This window comes from Hylobates moloch, unplaced genomic scaffold (assembly GCF_009828535.3).
Source record: "Hylobates moloch isolate HMO894 unplaced genomic scaffold, HMol_V3 SCAFFOLD_14, whole genome shotgun sequence".
Classification (NCBI taxonomy): Eukaryota; Metazoa; Chordata; class Mammalia; order Primates; family Hylobatidae; genus Hylobates; species Hylobates moloch.
Window position 1 is genome coordinate 51,254,343 of NW_026652289.1, and position 15,926 is coordinate 51,270,268.

The 15,926-nt window shown below is 36.9% G+C and overlaps 1 protein-coding gene across 4 annotated transcripts in view; it reads right to left on the bottom strand.

Moving 5' to 3' along the window:
• Window positions 1-15,926, bottom strand: part of HMG20A (high mobility group 20A) — a 106,463-nt gene that overhangs the window by 89,307 nt on the left and 1,230 nt on the right. The window contains exon 1 of one of the 4 annotated variants that reach the window (XM_032175621.2): window positions 2,873-3,622. The exons of the other annotated variants lie outside the window; for them this stretch is intronic. The gene's annotated coding sequence lies outside the window, so the exon portion shown is untranslated. Of the gene's footprint in view, window positions 1-2,872; window positions 3,623-15,926 lie in introns of those variants that run through there. 4 annotated transcript variants of the gene reach the window in all.

Sequence of the window (15,926 nt, forward strand, 5' to 3'; positions counted from 1 at the left end):
GTTCTAGAAAAGAAGACAAAGTTATTTAGTCAAGACTGCTACTGAGAACTCTCTACCTTTACTTTTAAAGAGTTTCAATCTAGGGCTGCGCATGATGGCTCATGCATGTAATCTCAGCACTTTGGGAGGCTGAGGCAGGGAGATCATCTGAGGTCAGCAGTTCAAGACCAGCCTGGCCAACATGGTGAAACCCCATCTCTACTAGAAAAATACAAACATTAGTTAGGTGTGGTGGCGCATGCCTGTAATCCCAGCTACTCAGGAGGCTGAGGCAGGAGAATCGCTTGAACCCAGGAGGCAGAGGTTGCCATGAGCCGAGATCATGCCACTGTACTCCAGCCTGGACAACAAGAGGGAAACTCCGTCTCAAAAAAAAAAGAGTTTCAATCTAAAAAATGTGGGTAGGTATATTCCTCTGTGGGGGCTTAAATAAAATCTGCACACACTGCCAATTTAGCTTAGCACTGAGAAGACTGACTAATCAACAAAGACTTCAAAATCATCAAAAACCAGAGGAAACAAGCAACCCCTTCATGCTCTCAGGGCACAGGACACACCTATGAAGTACTTCCCTACCTATAGTTTACCTAGGATGGCACGATCTATTTTCTTATTCATTACATATTTTCAATAATATGTACCAGGTACATGGTTAAGATACCAGCAATACAATGGTGAACAAATTGTCTCTGCCCTCATGAAAAACTACAGTTGAGGTGAAAGACGTCAGCAAATATACCAATAAATAAACTTTAAATTTGTTTAAAATGCTCTGAAGAACAGAAAGCTATAGAATAACAGGGGAGATTTCATTTAGACAGGGGACCTCTTTGAAGAAGGAACACATAACCTGAGAGCTAAATGTTAAGTAGGTACATTGCATACTGAGGAACTAGCTTATTAGGGCCCAGAGGTGAGAGAGAACTTGATGCTTTGGAGGAAGTGAAAGGCGGCTTGTGGCTGGAGAAAAATGAGCCAGGGAGGAAAGCAACAAAGACAGGTAGACAGGAACCAAATCCTGAACAGATTTGGGGCTATGTCAGAAATCTGGGTTTTCCCCAAAGTATAAGAGTAAACCTCTGAGGAATTTTATGGAGAAATTTTAAGGAGGGGCATGATGTGACATTTAGGCTTTCTAAAGGTTCATTCTGACTTCTGTGTAAAGAACAGATGTGTAAGAATGGATCTAGAGGCCAGGCGTGGTGGCTCACACCTGAATCCCAGCACCTTGGGAGGCTGAGGCAGGTGGATTACTTGAGATTGGGAGTTTGAGACAAGCCTGGCCAACATGGTAAGACCCAGTCTCTACTAAAAATACAAAAATTAGCTGGGCATGGTGGTGCACACCCATGGCCCCAGCTACTTGGGAGGCTGAGACAGGAGAATTGCTTGAACCTGGGAGGCAGAGGATGCAATGAGCCGAGAACATGCCACTGCACTCCAGCCTGGGCAACAGAGTGAGACTCTCCATCTTGGGGGAGGAAAAAAAAAAAAGAGAATGGATCTATAAAGATCAGTAGGGAAGTAGTTACTGCAATAGTCCACCAGTCCACCATAGCATGACGGTGGCTTAGAAAAGGATAACAACAGTGGAGATGTGGCAAAGAGGGTGGATCCAAGATATATTTAGGAGGTAGAATCAATAGAATCTTGCAGTGGTCTGGATAGGGGTGTGTGTAAGTGTGTGTGTTGAAGGGGTAAGGGGATTAGTAAGAGGTCTCAAGAATGAGCCCAAGATTTTTATCAAAGAAATTAGTAGACTGAGTTGTCATTTATGGAGATAAGGAATACTTGAGATGTAGAAGTAGAAAAAGTATTAAGATTAGACATGTTCATTTTAAGATGTCTTTGTTCTGTATACTCTGTATACAGAACAAAAGTCTGAGATAGAGACAGGAGTTTAGGAGTTTCCAGCAAGTATAGTAGAAAGTATTTTAAAGCATGAATGTAAGGTATAACCTTGGGAAAGATAATAGGTTAAAAGGAGTTAGAATTGTGTTCTGAGGAACTCAACAGTTAGAAGATGAGTAGAGGAGGAATTGCAAAAAGGACATGAACACAGGTAGGCAGAGAGCCAGGAATGTGTGGTGTCAGACTATTTCAAGAAAAAAAAAAGATGCACCTACATGTTACTGAGGTTAAATGAGAATGTAAAAGATGCCCAAGTTTTTTCACAACATGGAAGTTATTAGTGACCTAGTAGAGCCCTTTTGATGGAATGGTGGGGGTAGAAGCATACCACCTACATGGTTTGTGTATAGGGAATGTAGAGAAAAATAATATAGTCCTTCAAGTCATTGAGGGAGTGGAGGGCTTAAGTAAACTTAAAGTACAAAACAAATGGCTGGGTGCAGTGGCTCACACCTGTAATCCTCGCACTTTGGGAGGCTGAGGCGGGCGGATCACTTGAGGTCAGGAGTTTGAGAGCAGCCTGGCCAACATGGTGAAACCCCAACTCTACTTAAAAAAATACAATAAAAGAATTTAGCCAGGCATGGTGGCACGCGTCTGTAGTCCCAGCTACTTGTCAGGCTGAGGCAGAAGAACTGCTTGAGCCCAGTAGGCGGAGGCTGCAGTGAGCCAAGATAGCGCCATAGCACTCCAGCCTGGGTGACAGAGAAGACTGTCTCCAAAATAAATAGAGTATAAAATAAAAATTATGCAAATTATAAGTGTACAGCTTGACAACTTTTCATAGACTGTATCACCTGTAGCCCTATCAGAATAAACAGAATATTACAACAAGCAGAAATCCCCCACCTTATGCCCCTTCCCATTCACTATCCCTGTAAAAGTAATTACTATGACTTCTAAGATTTGTTCTGCTTGTTTCTGAACTTTATTCATATATTATGTAATTATTTGTACTTACATGCACTTATCTGGCTTCTTGTCCATTTGTGTCGTTTGGTGAACATATGAATTTCTGTTGGGTGTATACCTAGGAACAGCTGGGTCAGAGGGTCAGAGGGTGTATGATCACCTTTGGAATATATGGCCAAATTGTTTTCCAAAATGGCTGTAAAAATACACACACCTACCAGAAACATATGAGTTTCAGTGTCTTCACATCATCAATACTTGATATTCTCAATCTTTTTAATTTTAGCCATTTCAGTGGGGATGTAGTGAGAGGTCTCAAGATACTGAGAGGTCCCAAGTATCTCATTGTGGCTTTAATTTGCACTTATTTGATGTAAATAAAAAAAATAGCTGGATGCATATTGGCCTTTCGATAGTTTCTTTTGTGGAGTGCCTATTGAAGTATTTCGTCGTTTTCGAAATTTGATTATTTGTTTTTTCCTATTGATCTGTAAGAGCTCTACAAGTGCCTTGTTGAATACATGTATTACAAATATGAATTCTCACTCTGCGACTAGTCTTTTCACTCTCATAATAATGTCTTTTGAAGAGAAGTTTTTAATTTCATAAACTCCAATTTTATGAGTTTATGAAGTTTTTAATTTCATAAACTCCTTCCCTTTCGGATCATTACCTACTCTAAGATCATAAAGGTGTTTTCCAGTTTCTCCCTAAATTTTTCTTTCACATTTAGCTCTACAATCCAACTAGACCTGATTTTTGTATATGTTGTGAGGTAAGGGGTCAAGATTCTTTCCCTGCCCCTTCCACACACAACCAGGCACCATTCAATGAAAAATCCATCCCTCCCCTACTGTGGTGGATGCTACTGTTGTCATAAATTAGTTATATACATATGGGATTGTTTCTGGGCTCTCAATTATGTTCCACAGATCTGTCTATCCTTGTGCCATTACCACATTGTAATTACTGTAGCTTTATAATAAATCCTGTTATCTGATAAAGTCTTACAACTTTGTTTTTCAAGTTTGTCTTGACTACTTAGTCCTTTTCATGTCTATGTGAATTTTAGAATCAACTTGTAAGTCCCTCCTTCCATCATGTACACAAATCACCTGAGATTTTATTAGGATTCCATTTAATCTACAGAGCAATTTGGAGTGAAATGATATCTTTACAATACCAAGTCTTCCAATCTATGACTACCTATTATATCTTGTTTCTCTCTATATTTTATAGTTTTCTGTGTAAAGATCTTACAAGACTTAAATTTGATTTGTTTGATTCTATTGCAAATGGTATTTTAAAAATTTCACTTTCTAACTGTTGGTTGCTCGTATAAGTTTGCTTATTAATTCTAATAGTTTGTCTATAGATTCTTTTAGAGTTCCTATATTCCCAAGTAACACATTTAGGTTCACAAAAGAGATTGCTCTGTAAATATCTTCTCTCAAAATATCGCTACCAGCTCTTGGCATTAAGGCTTAGATGATCTCATAAAACAACTTGTATTCTATTGAAGAGTTCAAGTAACACTGGGGTTATTTCTTCTTTAAATATCTGTAAGAATTCATCAGTGAAGTCAGGTAGACCTGGTTTTCTTTGTAGATTTTTTTTTTTTTTTTTTGAGACAGGGTCTCTATCACCCAGGCTGGAGTGCAGTGGCACAATCACAGCCACTGTAACCTCGAACTCCTAGCCCCAACCGATCCTCCTACCTCTTGAGTAGCTAGGACTATAGGTGCACGCCACCATGCCTAATTTTTAAAATTTTCTTGTAGAGACAGGGTCTTGAACTCCTGGACTTAAATGATTCTCTAGCCTTGGCCTCCTGAAGTGCTGATGTTACAGGTATGAGCCACCATGCCCAGCCAAAATTTTAAATACTGAATTCAATTTACTTAATAGATAAAAACAGTATTCAGATATTCTATTTCTTCACATGTCAATTTTTTATATGCCAATTTTAATAAAGTGTTTAACAATTTGTCCATTTCATCTAAAATTTCAAATCTGTCTATATAAGGTTGTTCATAATATCTTCCTACCTTTTGGACATCTGTAGAATCTGTAAAGAAATTTTCCCTTTTCATTCCTGATATTGGTAATTTATGCTCTCTTTCTTTATCAATATTGCTAGAGGTCTATGCATTTTACTAATCTTTTTAAGGAACCAACTTTTGGTCTTGTTATTTCCTAATGCCAATTTGTTGTCTTTTTTTTTTTTTTGAGACAGAGTTTCGCTCTTGTTGCCCAGGTTGGAGTGCAATGGTGTGATCTCGGCTTACTGCAACCTCTGCCTCCAGGGTTCAAGTGACTCTCCGGCCTCAGCCTCCTGAGTAGCTGGGATTACAGGCACCCGCCACTATGCCCAGCTAATTTTTGTATTTTTAATAGAGACGGGGTTTTGCCATGTTGGCCAAGCTGGTCTCAAACTCCTGACCTCAGGTGACCCACCCACCTTGGCCTCCCAAAGTGCTGAGATTACAGGCGTGAGCCTCTGCAACTGGCCAACAATTTGTTTTCTATTTCATTGATTTCTATTTTTTATTATTTCCTTTCTTCTACTTACTTTGGGTTTAATTTGTTGTTCTTTTCCTACCTTGATGGGTATTTAGATAACTGATTTTTTACTTTTTCCTATTCTAATATACGCATTTAAGGCTATAAATTTTTCATGGAGTATATCTTTAACTGATTCACACATATTTTCATAATCATGATGTTGCAAATGCATTCCAATTGCCATCGTGATTTCTAGATTGGCAGTTATTTTCTTTAAGGAACTTAAAGGTTGCATTCTCTGAGAATATATCCAAGGGAAACGAAATCACTATGTTGAAAAGATATCTGCACTCTCAGGGTTATTGCCACATTATTCACAATAGCCAAGATATGGAATCAGCCTCAGTATCCACCAATAGATGAACACAGAAAATGTGGTATATATATACAATGGAATACTATTCAGCTTTAAAAAAAGGAAGGAAATCCTGTCATTTGCAACAAAATGAATGAGCCTGGAGGGCATTATCTGTTAAGTGAAATTAGCCTGGCACTGACAAATACCACATGATCTCATACGTGGAATCTAGAAAACCTGAACTCATGGAAGTATAGAGTGGAATAGTAGTTACCAGGGGTGGGGTGGGGCTGGGAAGATGTTGGTCAAAGGACATAAAATTTCAGTTTGATAGGAGGAATAAGTTTGAGATATCTATTGTACAACATGTTGACTATAGTTAATAACAATGTATTATACTCTTGAAAATTGCTAAGAGAGTAGATGCTCAGTGTTTTTACCACATAAATTATGTGAGGTAATACATATGTTAATTAGCGCAATTTAGCTATTCCACAATGTATACATATTTCAAAACATCATGCTGTACATGATAAATACATACAATTTTTGTCAATTAAAAAAAACAAAAAAAACAGCTGGGCATGGTAGCTCACGCCTGTAATCCTAGCACTTTGGGAGGCCAAGGCAGGCAAATTACTTGAGGTCAGGAGTTTGAGACCAGCCTGGTCAACATGGTGAAACCTCGTCTCTACTAAAAATACAAAAATTAGCTGGGTGTGGTGGCATGCACCTGTAATCCCAGCTACTTGGAAGGCTGAGGCAGGAGAATCGCTTGAACACAGGAAGCAAAGGTTGCAGTGAGCTGAGATCACGCCACTGCATTCCAGCCTGGGTGACAGAGGGAGACTCCATCTGAAAATAAAATAAAATAAAATAAAATAAAATAAAATAAAATAAAATAAAATAAAATAAAATAAAATAAAATAAAATAAAATAAAATAAAATAAAAAAATAAATAAACCAAGTAGGTAAAAGCAAATAAACAAACAAAAAAGTTACATTGTATTGTTTTCTAGCCCCATTATTTCTGTTGACAAGTCAGATGTCAGTCTAATTGTTCCTTTGAAGATGATGTGTCTTTTCTCCTCTGGTTACTTTCAGCAGTTTTATTTTTACTATGAAGAATGAAAGTGTGGTACTCCTTGTATTTATTCTGCTTGTCATTTCTTGCACTTTTCAAATCCATGGTTTGGTATTTGTCATCGGTTTTAGAAAATTCTCAATCACTGTCTCTTAAAATATTACTGCCTCTAACTTTCTCTCCTCCAGTCATATGCATGTTAGACTTCTTCATCATTTCCTCATGTCTCTGTAATAGTTTCATATTGTTGCTGTAACAAGTTATCTAAAGCTATTGGCTTAAAGCAATACAAATTAACTTTCTTACAGTTCTAGACTCTGCCTAGCAAACATTGTGAGGGGAAAACAAGTTTTAAAAAATAGTTTCTGGGTACCGTCCTTCTCTACGGATCCTGACCCAAGTACTGGCTACCTGGGGATCTCTAAAATCCAATTTTGTCCGCTCAGCCCCATAAAACTAACAGCTTCTCTGCTTTTAGAAGAAACCCTGTGCTAAGTTTCATAGCATCTTGTCATGCTCTAAGAATTAGCAAATTCCTAGGAAAAAAGAGAAGCATGGAACATCAGCCCACTTCTCTGAAGCTTCTTTGGTTCTATGATTGTGGTTTCTTAAGTCCTGGATGCCTCAGCAGGTCTCTGATGCCTTCACTTTTCTTTTTAATTCTCATCTTTCTTGTTCTTAGCAAAAGCATTAGTCTGAAGCAACCTCATCTCTCAGAGTCATAAGTGGAAATCATAACTTGGGCTCTGAATCAAAACTCTACTGCTTATTAGTTAAGTGATTTGGCAAGTTATTTAACCTAGAGTATTTAAACATTTGAAGTTTCAATTTTCTTTCATGTAAAATGAACGTTAACACTATCTAATGAGGTTACTGTGAGGATGTGAAGATTAAATGAGACATTTATAAAATGTCTGATAACAAAAACATTCTTATTGTAGGTTTTCTATGTGCCAAATACTTTATATAGATTTAATAATTTAATGTAGACATTAATGTCCATTTCCTTTTCAAGATCACATATTAGTAAGTGATGAAGCTAAAATTTGACTCTAGAACACTAGTTTTCAATAACTACAAATTGTTTCTTCTATAATGTTGCTTGAGTATTATTCCTGACACAAGTAAGTGGTCAATAAATGTAAATTATTATTATAAAGAAAATATAAATGCTTCAGAAGTAGACACCAATCACATTAGTTTTTCTACTTTGTTTTCTTCTGATGTTTCTCCTTTTCGTTTTTGCAAAAACATTCTTACAACATCTTTCAATGTATTCTTAAAGATGCTATTGTGAAAAATGAATGTCTTACAGCCCACTGAGTAGATAGGCAATAATTTGCTTAGGCATTATTATATTGTTGAATATTTAGAAAGTTTCGAGTTTAGACAGTATAGATATCAGTGCTATTAACATTTTGTGCCTTTAACTATTTTTCTTATTTAAAATATTTTCTCAGAATAAAGTTCTATATGTGGAATTACTGGCTCAAGAGTATGAACATTTTATTATTTGTTGATATAACTGCTACTGTTATTAAGCCAAAAAATTATGGTAATTATGATGCCACCAAGCAACAAACATGAAGGTTTGTGTCAAGAGAATAGGAATTAAAGCTATGAAGTATAGGAATGAAGGACATGTGGACATGGGAAAAAAAAAAGGAGATATGAATTTTGAGGCTGGAAAAGAAAAAATGGGGTGCTGGAAATCATGTCTTTTGAAGCAGGCAAGCGCTTGTAATCCCAGCTACTTGGGAGGCTGAGGCAGGAGAATCGCGTGAGCTCACTAGCGCCACTGCACTCCAGCCTGGAGGACACAGCAAGACTCTGTCTCAAAAAAACAGAAAAACAAAAAAAAACCATATTAAATTATTATTATTTTGTTTAGTAGAGGTGGGGTCTTGCTATGTTGCCTGTGTTAGTCTCAAACTCCTGGCCTCAAGCAATCCTCCTGTCTCAGCCTCCCAAAGTGTTGAGATTATAGATACAAACCACTGTGCCTGGCCAACATATTATTTAAAAATTATACATATAAATTGCAAAACCACCACACAGATTAAAGGCCTATGTTCTAGAGGCTCCCCCCTCCTTTTTTTTTTTGAGACACAGTCTTGCTCTGTAGCCCAGGTTGGAGTGCAGTGGCTCAATAACAGCTCACAGTCTTGAACTCCTGGGCTTACGCAATCCTCTGGCCTCAGCCTCCTGAGTAGCTACGACCACATGTGTATATACTACCATGTCTGGCTATTTTTTATTTTTTGTACAGACAGCATCTCACTATGTTGCCCAAGCTGGTCCCAAACTCCTGGGCTAAGGCGATCCTTCTGCCTTGGCTTCCCGAAGTGTTGGGATTACAGAAGCCACCACACCCAGCCTAGAGTCCACTTATTTGGTGTATAATCTCGAGCCTTGAATTGCCTTATCTAAAAATTGGGATTAAATTTTATAATATCCAACTAAAGCCAGAATTGGAACATCGTATCTCTTGTTTTATATTCCTGATATTAAATTTGTTTTGTGAGTATACCATACTTGAATAAAAATGAAGGAATCTCTCCTTTTTTGCTGATATGCTTTGAATATCTTACATGCTATGCTTTGAATATCTTATCTTGTGATGAATATCCTGTTATGAATCTTATGTCAGACTTCAAGTTACTACTTTAAAAGGTTACTTTGTGGGATTCTCTGAAGGCCAAGCCATTTGCCTGATCTTTCTACAATCACATAAATCTTACTGTGTATACCCAAAGGCAGTTGCTTTTCTACCGCTGCCTTCCTCCTTCTTTGTTACCATCACAGATTTTGGGGTAGTAGGTACCTGATCATCAGAGAGAACACAGAAGGCCTTGAAAATGTGGGTTTAACTATACCAAGATCTTTCGCTCTGTTTATGTACTATAGCCTCCCCAGTAAAAACAGAACAAAACAACAAACAACATCTCTGCTAAATGCTTCATTATGTACACAGGTAAGTCAGTACTTGATTGTCCCAAGTTCCAGTTCAGATTTTCCAATTTCCATTATCCTCCAGTAAATTTTAGTAGTGATACTGAGGGATCATGGAGTATGAGAACAAATGCTGGCCTTAGATGATCTGCATTCAAATCCTGCCTCTACCACTTACTGGTTAAGTGACTTTGGGCAAGTAATCTAATCTCTCTAAACCTTATTTTTCTCATATGGAAAAATGCCAAATTATTAGAATTAAGATAACATGTAGTGCCTAGCACAATACTACATAAATGTTAGTCAAGTGGGAATTGGAATTATGGCTCAGTGTGGTCTGAATCTGAATATTATTCAGAAAATAAGGACAGCAGCACTGAATAGAAGTATTTTTTTTGAGCTGAATAAAAGTAGAAAATTTTGATTTCTAGGCTCCACAAAAATCCATATCCTTTAAAGAAGCCATATGGGTAACATGTATAAGGGTCCTGAATTCCTTCATGTTCCAACAGATCCAGGTTCCATGGTATGGAAACACTTATCAGATTATAAGCAAAGAGAAGAATAATTTTATGTGTGTTCAACTAGCCAAAAAATTTTGCTGGTAAAATCGTGGTGAAAACAACATCCTTATACATTGCTGGTATCATTAAAAATCAGTACAATCTTTTAGGGAAATGTAGGTATCATATCTAGAACTACCCATGCTTGTGGAACCATTAATCACACTCCTAAGATCTTATCTTCAGAAAAAAAGTCAAATAAGGAAAATAGCTATAGTTTTATTTAATAGTGCCTGGCACATAAAAGGCACTCAAATATTTCTTCAAATGAGTACCTTTACTTGTACTGACTTCTCCAAATTACTGCCCTTGCTTCCTTCTCATTAAGATTTATCTATTTTTATTACCTGGGGAGAGCTTTAGAATCAAATTCTAACATCTTTGTCTAGTCTCTATTCTCCCATCTTCCCCAGTAACTTTGTTTTGATTGCCACTAGACTCCTTACCTTAGAATACTTCCACTCTTTAAACTCAGCTGACTGTAACACAGAAACCAAAAAGACCATATACCACATCCTTGACCTAATCAAGAAGAAATCTGAAGCTTCCTTCAAGGTCATAAGATGTCTTTCTCCTTTGTTAATACCTCTGTAGTCTAAGCATTTACCAAAATCCCTGCTACATTAAGACAAAAAGCCAGAAGCTATCCTCATATCCACCCTCACCTGATCCTTAACATATCTTTAGCCCTGTACCTAGCTGCTTGTATTTCTCTCTAGGATCTGAGAAAGAATGATCATTTCCTTGCTTTCACACCTCTTGCTTCTTTCTTCTGGCCCCATTCAAAATTCTCTATTCTTCAAGTCTAAGTATCTCTCTCTTTTAGATATAATTCACATACCAAAACTGCCCCTTTTAGTGTACATTTCAGGATGTTTTTTGTACAGTTGACCCTTGAACAACATGGGTTGAACTGCATGAGTCCATTTATATGCTGATTTTCTTCTGCCTCCACCACTTGAGACAGTAAGACCAACCTTTCCTCTTCCTCCTCCTCAGCCTACTCAACGTGAAGATGACAAGGATGAATACCTTTATGATAATCCACTTCCACTTAATGAATAATAAATAGTAAACATATTTTTTCTTCCTTATCATTTTCTTAGTAACATTTTCTTTTCTCTAGCTTACTTTATTGTAAGAATACAGTACATAGTACATGTAACATACAAAACATGTTAATCAACTATTTATGCTATTGGTAAGGCTTCCAGTCAACAGTAAGCTATTTACACAGTTAACTTTTTGGGGAGTCCAAAGTTATGCATGGGTTTTTGACAACACAGGGGTTAGCACTCCTAACCCCCTCATTGTTCAGGTGTCAACTGTATATTAGTATACAATATATTTTAGTATATAAGGTTATGCAACCACCACCACTATCTAATTCTGGCACATTTTCATCACTTCCAAAGGAAACTCCTTACTAGCAGTCACTCCCATTCCCATCCACACATGTACTTTCTGTCTCTATTAGTTTTGCCTAAACTAGACATCTCAAATAAATGGAATCAAACAATATGTTGCCTTTTGTATGTGACTTCTTTCACTTTAATATTTTCAAGTTTTATCCATGTTACAGCAGGTATTGCTACTTTGTTTCTCTTTGTTGCTGAATAATACTCCATTGTATGGCTATATCGCATTTTGTTTAGTCATCCAATAATTAATGAACATTTGAGTTTGCCTTTTACAAATAAGGCTGCTACAAATATTTGTGTGCAAGTTTTTGTGTGAACATGTTTTCAGTTCTCTTGGATATATACCTAGGAGTGGAAATACAAGTTAAGTGTCCAAATATTTGATATCAAAATCTATTTGGTTTCTGAGTTCAGGTAGCAGAGGGTATCTCTCACAATGCAAACAATTCTATACTGAGCTCTCCATGCCATCCCTACTCAAACACCTACCGTCTTCAAAGTCTGCAGATATTAGTAACAATTTACTTTTTTCCAATTAAATTGAGGAGCAGAGATCAGTTCTTATAGCTCCAGCTATATAGTAGGTGCTTAATATATGCTTATCTGACACCCTAAGAAGCTCCCAAATGAGAGAATGATGACTTACTATTCACTCTTTCATTTTATAGATATTTGAGTGTCTAACGTATGGTAGCCATTGTGCTGATGCTGGGCATAATTGTGGACAAAAGTTATCGATCAGTTTTGTCATACTCCAAGAGCCAGCTCACGTCCACAAATACTTACTGAATACCTATGATGTGAATGGTCTTGTGGCAGATATGACAGCACAGAGTGGAATAAGATCTAGTCTGCAGCCTTTTAGGGAAGGCATAAACTCTACCTACAACAACGCAATAAAAACAAGAGGAGCACTGGACAGTAAGTGCTGTAAGAAAGGTATAATGCTCTGGAGAGTTAATGGACAGAACATGTACAGTTTGGGAGAGGGTAGAAGAGGATGGATATGAGAAAATATTTCTTAAATGTGGTACTTGAGAAACAACCTCAAAGAAAGTGGCATGTTGACAGATGGGGATTCCTAGGAAAAAAGAGTGTTTCCAGCAGAAAATAGCATGAGCAAAAAAAAATATTAATGCCGGGTACAGTACAGAATTTTTCCCCCCCCAGAGGCTATCCCGTGTGGATGTGTAGATGAGTAATGCGAGGTATGATCACAGTGTGAAAGGTCTTCATTTTTGGTTTTAGTAGTTAAATAAGTTTAGGAGAATGAGTTGAAAGTCTGCCTGTAACAATTCAAATTACCTTAGTGATTTGTGCCAAGATTAAGACTCCTTTTCTTGAAACTTTTCTATTTTGTATATCTTCTCATCATGGAAATTAGTGATTTTTCCTTCCCACAAGGAAAAAAAAAAAAATCTTGACAACTGTGTGAGCATGCTGATAGGGGGACAAGGCTGAAGCTCAATCAGTCTACCACTGCATCCCATACTGTGGGGAAAATCTAAGGCTTAAAACAGACACGTGGGCAAATCACAATAGCCAGAATAGCAGAAGCATGATTGGGGGTAAGATAATTGCATTAATGAAGCTTCTGGCACCAGGCATTGGACCAGGAGATTTACATATAGCATTCTGATTCCACCAAACAACCCCATTTGGATTTAGGAAAACTGAGGCTTAGGGAGGTCAAATAAATTGCTCATGGTTACCAAGCTAGTAAGCTCAGCCAGTAAAATGTAGAGACCAGTGCTGAATTTGGGCCTATCTGATCCCATATTTTTCCCATTGTTCACTCTCATTTGTTTTCACCATACAAAGAAGCTAGAATGGTAGGAAAATGATACATATATCAATGAAAGGGGTTGAATATTTAACACAGGGGCTTCTATGGTCTGGAAAAAATTAGGCTGAAACATTCAAATCTGGGTTTAGAATGGCTTAGAGATTAAGACCAGGAGAGATCAAGTTTAGAGCTGCTTCTTTACCCAGTTTGAACAACGATCATAACATAGATCTTATTTAGGAATACCAAGGGAGCAAAATTCCAGTTTTAATTTGTAAATTAGAGAGTAAACAACAGGAGAATATGAATATTTGGCCGTATTTACTGTATTCAAAGTCCTAAGAACAGTGACTGGCACATAGTAGACACTCTAAACTTTTGCTGAAATAATGAAAAGTCACGTAAGGGGTATTCTCATTTGAATACCTGTGAAGGCTATGAAATAAAGGCAGCAAAGCAGTCAGGTGAAAAACCATTCAAGTTCTCAAGATACTTTCTTTAATCCTCAATCCTATGGCAAAAACAACAACAAAAACAAACCACCACCAAAACGACAAACAAGGAAAGCAACAATTGCAAAACATTAGCTGATTTTACAAAGAAAAGTAGATGAAAGAATGAAAAGACACTTCTGTATTATGTATAACATCTCTGTGGATAATTGAATTTCAGTTAGATGGAATCCAGAATTGTGACCTACGGTTTTAATATTTCAAACTGCTGTGAGCGGTGTATCCGATGACTGTCTTTGGAAAAGAAAATGGTTACCTAATCCAAGTATTTGAAAAAAGATTTGACAATTTCTTTATTATATAGATGGCAAGTAATGGAATGAAATCTCAAATTCATTAAGTTGAAGTAACAGTACATGTACAAAAATATTAATTCTTTAAATTCTGATACTATATTTCTATTAAACATGCAAAGAAAACTGCACAAAGGGCATTAAGAAAAAAAAAAAAAAAACCTTTGGAGGACAACAAGCCTCTCCAAAGAAACATTTTTAAAAAGAATAAAAACAGGTTCTATGGACCTTCCCTCTCTATTTTTCACAAGCTTTTCTAATATTTCTTCTTTGATGGAACCAATGAATAACTGCCACTTATCACAAAATACTTTCTTTCAGATATGTACTTTATATATTGCTTTCTTCGAAACAGACAGTTCTTCAAGCTGCTCAAGTCTTTCAGCTGCAGCAATTTTTCTTATTTCTATTATACTGTATTTCTTCCATGGAATATCATAAAGACCAATTTAATAAAGACAGTTTCCAAAAGGCAATATTACTCTATCTCAATCAGTATTTTAACATGATGTTCTCTATTTTTTTCATTTAGTTCTACAAACTTTCCATACTTCAATAATTCCTAACACTATAGTTTCATTTGTCAGGGTGACCATATTATATTTTCTTCTATACTACATTAATATAGAAGATAGTGAACACTTTTTCTTTAATCAATTAATTCTTACTTCGGGCAGTCTACATGTTCCTAACCTATTAATGACCACAAAGACAATGTTTTGTCCTGCTTTTTCAGTCAACTACTGTAGCAATTGTGTGGTCTTTCAAGATATAAATCATACTTGATTTTAAGGTCTTAGACTCTTTTTTAAAAGTGACCACAGAAGGTTAAAACATGTATTTTTTCTTTACTGTAATATTTGGTTTAAAACATATTTTCTAATGAACTCTAAACCAAACAGCTATTTATTTATTTATTTTTGAGACGGAGTCTCACTGTCGCCCAGGCTGGAGTGCAGTGGAGCGATCTTGGCTCACTGCAACCTCTGCCTCCCGGGTTCAAGCAATTCTCCTGCCTCAGCCTCCTGAGGAGCTGGGACTACAGGCGCGCGCCACCATGCCCAGCTAATTTTTGTATTTTTAGTAGAGACGGGGTTTCACCATGCTGGCCAGGCTGGTCTTGAACTCCTGACCTCGTGATCTGCCCGCCTCGGCCTCCCAAAGTGATGTGATTACAGGCGTGACCAAACAGCTTTTTAAAAAAACTATTACAGAATTAAAATAATCGCAGAGTCTGAGGCTAGATTAAGTACAATCCCAAAAGAAAAAGTACACAGGCCTTATTACTTCAAAAATTCTTGCAAGACAATACAGTTCCAGGTTCACTGATATATATCCTAAAACTACTAACATTATTCAGATTTCACAAAGTAAGCTTCAAAAAGATTGATTCCTTCAATACACAGACACACACCCCTCTAAGTATTGTGTTATCTGACAACAGAAGCCAAAGAATCAAAATTATTGAGTGTTTATTACCGCCTCATATATAGTTTATTAAAAATGAGATACTGAAAACCAGAAAGTTCTTATTGATCTTTTGTCCTTTGTGAGCCAACTTTTTCCTGTTTAGAATCTGAGCTGAGTCTCATGACCCTTGCTTTATACTTTAAAACCACAAAGAACAGA